Source organism: Papio anubis, chromosome 9 (genome assembly GCF_008728515.1).
Source record: "Papio anubis isolate 15944 chromosome 9, Panubis1.0, whole genome shotgun sequence".
In the NCBI taxonomy this organism is placed as follows: Eukaryota; Metazoa; Chordata; class Mammalia; order Primates; family Cercopithecidae; genus Papio; species Papio anubis.
Window position 1 is genome coordinate 16,591,344 of NC_044984.1, and position 8,775 is coordinate 16,600,118.

The window sequence follows — 8,775 nt, forward strand, 5'->3', positions numbered from 1 at the left end:
ATTTATTCCTACATATTTTTTGGTAATTATTATCAATGTGATTGCTTTCTTGATTTCTTTTTCAGCTAGTGTTATTATTGGTGTACAGAAATGCTACTGATTTTTTATGTTGATTTTGTATTCTGCAAGTGTACTGAATTTATTTATAAATCTCAAGAGTTTTTTATTGGATGATTTAGGTTTTTCTATATATAAGATCATATCATCTGCAAAGGAAGACAATTTCACTTCCTTGTTTTCAATTTGGAAGCCTTTTATTTATTTCTCTTGCCCGATTACTCTGGCTAGGACTTCCTGTAGTATGTTAAATAAGAGTGGTAAAAGTGGACAAACTTGTGTTGTCCCATTTCTTAGAAGAAAAACTTTCAGTTTTCTACATTGAGTGTGAGGTTAGCTATGTCATATGTGGCATTTATTATGTTGAGTTATGTTCCCTGTATGCCTAAATTGTTGAGAGCTTTTATTAAGGCATGCTTAATTATATCAAGTAATATATTTTTTCTGTGTCTTTGGAGATGGTCATATAATTTTCGTACTTCATTCTGTTAATGTGAAATTTCATAGTTTTTGATTTGTGTGTGTTAAACCATCCTTAATTTGCTGGAATAAATCTTGCTTGATCATGGAGTATTATCTTTTTCATGCGTGATTAGATTTGAGTGGCTGGTGTTTTGTTGAGGATTTTTGTATCTATATTCATCAAGGTTATTGGCTTGTAGTCTCTCTCTGTCTCTGTCTCTGTCTGTCTCTGTGTGTGTGTGTGTGTGTGTGTGTATGTGTGTGTGCTTGTCTGGATTTGGTACCAGGGTAATGCTGTCCTCATGGAATGAGTTAGAAACAAGCTCTTCCTCTTTAATTTTGGCATCGTTTAAGAATTGGTGTTAGTTTTTCTTTAAAAGTTTGGTACAATTCAGTAGTAAATCCACCCAGTACTGGGCTTTTCTTTTGGGGGAGATTTTCTTTTACTGATTCAACCTCTTTACTCATTTTTGGTCTGTTTATGTTTCTTCTTTCTTCCTGGTTCCATCTTGATAGATTGTGTATGGCCAGGGATTTATTCATTTCCTGTAGGTTTTCTAATTTGTTAACATGTACAACTTTAAAATAGACTCTACTGGCTTGTATTTCTGCAGTCTCAGTTGTAATGTCTTTTTACTTCTGATTTTATGTACTTGGTTCTTCTCCCTTTTTTTTCTTAGTCTAGCTGTCAGCTTGCCAATTTTATTTATGTTCTTACAATCCTAATTTTCTTTGTTATAGAAAAGGGGTCCCAATCCAGACCCCAAGAGAGGGTTCTTGGATCTCACAGAACAATTAAGGGCAAGTCTGCGTGCAAAGTAAGAGAAAGTTTATTAAGAGAGTAAAGTAATGAAAGAACAGCTACTCCATAGACAGAGTACGATGTTCCCAAAAGTAAGAGGAGGAATGTCTACCCTAGGTACAATGCTTGTCTATGTGTGTGTATATATGCATATGATAATAAAAGATGTTGGGGAGATGTACTCTGCCACAAACGTTTGTGATAAATGATTAATTTTCTTAATTACTATATTTTACAAAAATCAATATTATTACCTTTAAAGCAAAATTAAGAATGCCTTTGTTCTCCAGATATCTGGATATCCAGACACTCCCAAGTCTGGGTCTGTTTAGTAAATACTATTAACGTGTTCCCTCAACCATAAACATCTAGAGGCCAGGAATGCCTAACTTTCTGGGAATGCAGCCCAGCAAGTCCCAGCCTCATTTTCCTAGCCCTCACTCAAAATGGAGTCGCTCTGGTTTGGATGCCTCTGACTTGTCTCCCCTTCTCCCCCTGCGGCCCTGCCCCCACTGCTCCATTTACGAAAGGACCCTTAATCCTAAGGGTTGCAGAGGGATTAACATCTATCTTGAATAACTTCATCAGGCTGAATAGGGGAAATGATATTCCCGCCTAACTATTAGGGTCTCTTGCATTCAGAGTAGAGAGAAGTTCAGAGAGCATTGGTATGATGAAGGCTGTTCATAACTCTAACAAAAAATGGTATCTGAAAGGTTAATGTGTCCAGTTTAAGAAAGCGTTGAGTGAGCTTATCTTGCATTCCTACACAAAGAGTACAACTGCAATATATTCCACAACAGCAAAACAAAATCAGTAGAATCATTCCAAGTAAACTAAACAGGAAGGCTTTCCAAGAACTGGGCAGTTGTTGGAACCAAGCTGATATAGGGTCAACTGATAGGGCATTAATGGCAGAGATATGAATGTCTAAAGAGTTTTCATAGCCTGGGTAATATGTGAATAGTCTGGAACATCCACACAACATTTGATTTTCATCAAAGCACAAGTTCTGCCTCAGGTCACTATTAAAATATCCACGCACCCAACAGTTTGTCTGATTATGCAGAGAGGCTAAAGTCTGTGCCCATTCAGTAAATGATTTACTCTCTGCATAAGTCCAACTAGTACCCAAAAGTAGGATGTCAATCCGTATGTTTATGTTACCCATCCCTTTCATTTCTTCTGAACAGCAGTCAGAGGTCACTGATTGGCTCATAGGAATAAATGGGATCAGTCTCTTTTGTTCTATCAGCCTGTGGGACTTCATAAGAATTTGAGATAAGTGGACTCAGCTGTTTATTCCCAGAAGTTTAACTGCAGTTGGGGTGCTAAGGGGAACATGATAGGGTTCCTTTCATTTTTGGGAAAGTTTAGCTGCTGGGGATCCTTCCTTCCAAGTTTTTAATAGGACCCAATCTCCCAACTGGGTTGTAACAAGATTCTCTTCCTTAGTGAAAGAAGGGAGTCTTTGATTTCCATATTCAAGGAATGCATTTTGCACTTTTCCTAAGTTGATCCTTAATTCTGTAGCTTGAAAGTATCTGTGTCTGTTAGGAGGTCTGTTGTTAAGAACGGCCTTCATACATTATTTCAAAAGAACTGAGCTGTAGATTTTCCTGAGGGGCCACTCAAACCCATAATAAGGCTACAGGTAATAAAGACAGCCAGGTCTCCGATGTCTGTTGGCATAGTTTAGCAAGAATCCTTTTTAGAGTTTGATTAGCTCTTTCTATTTTCCCTAAAGACTATAGTCTCCAGGCCGAATTCCTAGGGCTGAAGATATATTTTGGGTAATTGTCACTGTGAAAGATGGCCATTATTGCTCTATAAGCTTTTAGGAAGCCCAAATCTAGGGATTATTTCCTTTAGTAGGAGTTTAGAAACCTCAATTGCCTTTTCAGACCGGGTAGGAAAAGCCTCAGTCCAATCGATAAAGGTGTCAACAAATACTAATAAATATTTAAACCCTTTACATGGGAGCACCTGAGTATAGTCTATTTGCCAATCTTCACCAGACTATGTTTCCCTACGCTGAACTGGCCTTACTAGAGGAGGAGGTAAAGATTGCTTATTTAGATTATTCTGAGCACATAGTTCACAGGCCCGAATAACCTACTTTGCTCTTTTAAGTAAGCCTTTTCGTATAAAAAGCTAAGACATTAATTGAAACAGGGAATGTCTTCTCAAATGAATAGAGTCATGCAAATGCTTAACTATTTTCCATTGATTAGCATCTGGTATCAAGAGTTCATCAGGAGTGTCTAGCAGCAAAGCCTAACATTTCAATAAGCATCCACCTGTCATCCACTGGTGTCCTTTAGCTTCTAGAACTCCTTGTTCTTGGTGTGGGGTTAAAACCTCCAAATGTTGTCCTCAAGCCACTTTATTGGCTCTTCATCTACTAAAGGAGCAGTTGCTGCCACTGCCCAGAGACATCCAGACATGGTAAAAAAGGTATGTGAGAAAACCAGAGTCCCTGAAGGACATCTTAGAGGATAGGTAAAATGGTGTCTATGCGCTTGTCCATCTATCCCAGTGATCATACAGTTTTGGGGTGACAGAGGCCCATTATAATGGGTCAAAACAGAGTAAGCAGTCCAGAAGGAAGTTAACATTCTTACCTAGCATGCCAATGGTAACCTCTGGAGATATGGCTCGTTGTCCAGTGGGAGCTGTGGCAGAAGATCATGGGCCCTGTCACTTTGGGGCTTGCCTGGCTATTTCATTCATCATTGGCTTGGGTGCCTATGGCTCCCTTTGGAACTCTGGGCAATCCCTCTTCCAATGGCCAGTTTTCTTACAGTGTGCACACTGATTTATGCCCAAGGCATGGTAACTCAGATGCCCAGCTTTTCAGCCTCCCTTGTTCAGGCCAAGAGCCAGGAGGGCAGCCCTATGCAGGAGGTGAGCCTAAGGCTGCAGCCAAGAGCTGCACCTTCTGGGAGGTCCTTCTTGCTCTTTCTGCTTCCTCTGCTTTGTCTCTGTTATTAAAAACTAAAAATGCCAAATCCAAAAGCTGTTCCATAGGAGTTTGAGGGCCCATAGCTGTTTTTTGTAGTTTCCTACAGATAACAGGGGCAGACTGGGTTATAAAATATACTCCCAAAAAGGTTTGTTCTTCCCTTGAGACAGGATCAGTGTTAGTATGTTTTGTGATTGCCTCAACTAAATGCCCTTGAAACAAAGCTAGATTCTCATCTTTGCCCTGAGAAACTTCTTTAACCTTTTCGTAGTTAGCTGTCTCTTTCAAACATTTCTTCGTACCTTCCAACAAACAAGTGACCGTATGATCTCTCCTCCCAAAGTTCTCACTGCCCCTTTGATAGTTCCACTGTGGATCTGGATCTGAAACTGCTATACCTCCTGCCTGATACATATTATGGTTCGAGTTACAAGCCAGTGCCTCATCTGCATGGGTTCTAGCTATCCCCAAAATGCATTGTTTCTCTTCTACTGTACAACGCAGAGACAACAAAACCCGCAGATCCTGCCAAGTTAAACTATAGGTCAGAGTTAATTTCTCAAACTCATCCATGAATTTTCCTGGATCTTCAGAGAAATTACCAGATTTCTCTTTACATAGAGCCAAATCAGACATAGAAAAGGGAACATACACTCTTACAATGCCTTCTTTCCCACTTGCCACCTCTCCAGATGGACAAAGATTTCCCTTTGGAGGTTGATAGGAGACTCCACTATGAGTAGTACTCACTGGATTAAGTTCCTCAGGGAGTGGAGGGTATAGAGTGAGACTAGACAGGTAAGGAGGAGGGGACAGAGGGTTCTCAATAGAACATTCAGGTGGATTCCAGGGAGAAAGGACTGATAGATCTGAACCTTCAGAGCTTACAGAAGGAGGTTCTGCTCCACCCAAAAATGCCCGCTGAACCTGGGGTGGAGGGGGTTGCATTAAAGGATCACCTAGTATGTCTAGCTCTTTTTCCTCTCATCAAACATGCACACACTTGCTTCTGGGTTTTATTCAGACTAAGCAGCAAAAATGCTTGATCATATGATATTTCATCCCATTTTCCCTCCCGCTTACAAAACACATCAAATTGAAGTATAGTATTAAAGGAAGTATTTCCAGTAGGCGGCTATTTCTCTTGTTTTTCCAAATAATATCGAGGCCAAACAGTATTACATAGAAACACCAGTTTTCTCTTCTTAAACCCATTCAATTTAAGTTGGTCCCAATGTTCAAGAATGCATACATTCTAGTGGTGAGTTCTTTGGAATCGATGCCGTGGTTCCCATGAAGGAAGCAGGTGATATTGAAAGAAAAGTTCCAAACGTGCAAGTCCTACGACACTGGCCGAGTTCCACTAAAAAGGATAAGAGCGGTTTTTAAGTCCAGCTGCATTAATAAGGGGATTCCTGCCAAAAATTGAATTCTCATCTTCACATTATCCAAATAATATAAGTGAGCTGAGCCATGAATCTTAGATAAACCACAACATGGACTTCAACAAAAATGTTGAATAAGGCAAAAGTAATGAAGAGGATTTAGATGGGAATGACCAAAACAAGTAGGATCTGGGCAATAGCAGACAAGCAAAGCTGGTTTGCCCAGATCCGAAAAGAGAGTGAGTGTGTGTGTGTGTGTGTGTGTGTGTGTGTGTGTATAAAATGAAGTGAAACAGCAAGAAGCGAAGTCCCCTGATTTCCATCCTAGTACTTCTCAATCACACCTAGTTTGCATAGTGGCAACAAAACATAACCACGCCTATTTAATCTTACTGCTTATAGCTGTTAAATACCAAATCCCAATCAGCAATTATAGAGATGGAGTGTTCAATGCTTTTTGTCCCCAGTGTTTCACAAGAAAATGGATGAAAATCGGGAAGCACACAGGAGACAAATATGTTAAAATTCCCAAGACCATTTAAATGAAGTCTCCGGAAAATGACAGTGAAACAGAGACAGCAACCAAGAAATTGAGTCAAGCAGCAAAGAGGACAAGGCCGATTAGTACAATGAGCATAGCTTGCAGTGCCAAACTCATTCTTAGCCTAGAAAGACTTTACTAAGAGGGGTCTCTAACCCCCTAAATCTTAAAAGGGACTCTTGACTAACCTTGGGTTAGAGGGTTAGAGACTTTAACCCTCTCTTTCTTAGGAGAGACTCTAACTCCTCAAAGTTTGGCCTCTAACCCAATCCCATTCTTTACCCAGGTATACGCATCACACTTACCCAAAGTCAGCCAATTGGTGCACACAGATGATGCACAGATGATTTTCCTTTGGATTGAGTTGGGGGTCTCTTCAGTATCATCTCTTTTGTAGTTCACCAGAAGTGTTACAGGACCCTAACACTTACCCAAAAGTGGCCATTGGGTCAGAGCTTCTGCACTAGAGTCCCTTCTGTGGTCATCAGAAATATGTTACAAGACCCCAACACTTGATGCTTCGCATGCTATTTTTTCTCCTCTTCTCTTCTCTTCTCTCTTCTCTTCTCTCTTCTCTCCTCTCTTCTCTCCTCTCTTCTCTCTTCTCTTCTCTTCTCTCTTTTCTTTTCCCCTCCCTCCCTCCCTCCCTTCCTTCCTTCCTTTCTTCCTTTCCTTCTCTCTCTTTCTCTTTCTTTCCCTCCCTCCCTTCCTCCCTCCCTCCCTCCCTTCCTTCCTTCCTTCCCCCCCTCCCTTTCCTCCCTTTCCTCTCCTTTCCCCTTTCATCCCCCTTTCTCCCCCTTTCTCTTTCTCTCTCTCTCTCTTTTTTCTCTTTTTCTCTCTCTTTCTTTCTCGCTCTCTTTCCCTCTTTTTCTTTTAGATCTGCTCTAATCTTTATTATTTTTTCTGTGCTAATTTTGGGTTTGGTTTGTTCTGATTATTCTAGCTCCTTGAAGTATGTTGTTAAGTTTTTTGTTCAAAATCTTTCTACCTTTTTAATGGTAGGTATTTATTCTTGTAAACATCCTGCTTAGCACTGCTTTTGCTATATTTCTTGGGTTTTGGTTAGATGTGTTTTTCATTTCCATTTGTTTTAAAATTTTTTAAAATTTCATTCTTAGTTTCTTTATTGACTCAATGATAATTCAGTAGCATGTGTTTGTTTTTAAAAATTTCCATGTACTTACACATTTCCAGAGTTTCTCTCGTTACCAGTCTCTAGTTTTATTCCATTGTGATTTGCTACAAATTCATTAGAAAGAAAAAGAAAAAACTAGTAGAAATTTGTTTTGTTCTCTAACATATGGGTATCCTGGAGAATGTTTTATGTGCTGATGAGAAGAATGTGTATTCTACAGCTATCACATATTCTGTTCGTAAATTCCTGTTAGGTTTATTTGGTCTAATCTGCAGTACAAATGAAAAGTTTCTTTGTTGATTTCTGTCTAGATAATCTGTCCAGTGCTGAGAGTGAGGTGTTGAAATCTCCAACTATTATTGTACTGAAGTCTGCCTCTCACTTTAGATCGAATAATATTTGCTTTATACATCTGGGTACTTCAGTGTTGGGTAAATATATATTTAAAATTGTTATAGCCTCTTCCTGTATTGATCCATTTATTATTGTACAATTATTTATTAGTCTTTTTACACAGTTCTGAAAAAATGTTCTCAACCTCATTTTCTGATATAAGGACAGCTATTCCTGCCAAATTTTTGTTTCTGTTTACCTGGAATATCTTTTTTCATCCCTTTGCTTTCTATCTATATGCGCTATACAGGAGATGTGAATTTCGTGTAGGAAGCATATAGGTGGATCATAATTTTGTGTGTGTGTGTGTTTTTTTTTCTTTTGTAATTGAGATGGAGTGTTGCTCTGTTGTCTGGGCTGAAGTACAGTGGCGTAATCTTGGTTCACTACAACCTCTGCCTCCCTGGTTCAAGTGATACTCCTGCCTCAGTTTCCCAAGTAGCTGCATTACAGATGTGTGCTGCCATGACCAGCTAAGGTTTTTGTATTTTTAGTAGAGACGGGGGTTCACCATGTTGACCAGGCTGTTCTCGAGCTCCTGACCTCAGGTGATCCACCTGCCTCAGCCTCCCAAAGTGCTGTGATTACAGATGTGCACCACTGTGCCCAGCTGTCTGTGTCTTTTAAATAGAGAATTTCAATAATTTACATTCAAGGTTATTATTGATAGGTGAGAATTCATTCCTGCCTTGTTGATTGGTTTTTTGTTGTTTTGTGTATCTTTTGTTCTTTTCTCCCTCTTTTATTATGTTTTCATGTTGGTAAATACCATCCTTTTGCTTTCTTGTGGAGGACTCCCTTACGCATTTCTTGTAGAGCCAGTTAAGTGGTGATAAATTCTCTCAGTTTTTGCTTATCTGAAAAATCCTCTATTTTTTCTTTATTTATGAGTGATAGCTTTGCTGGGTATATTATTCTTGCCTGGCAGGTTTTTTTTGTTTTTCAGCACTTTGAATATATTATCCCATTCTCTCATGGACTGTAAATTTTCTGCTGAGAAATCTGCTGTTTTTCTGATGGACATTTCTTTAGCTG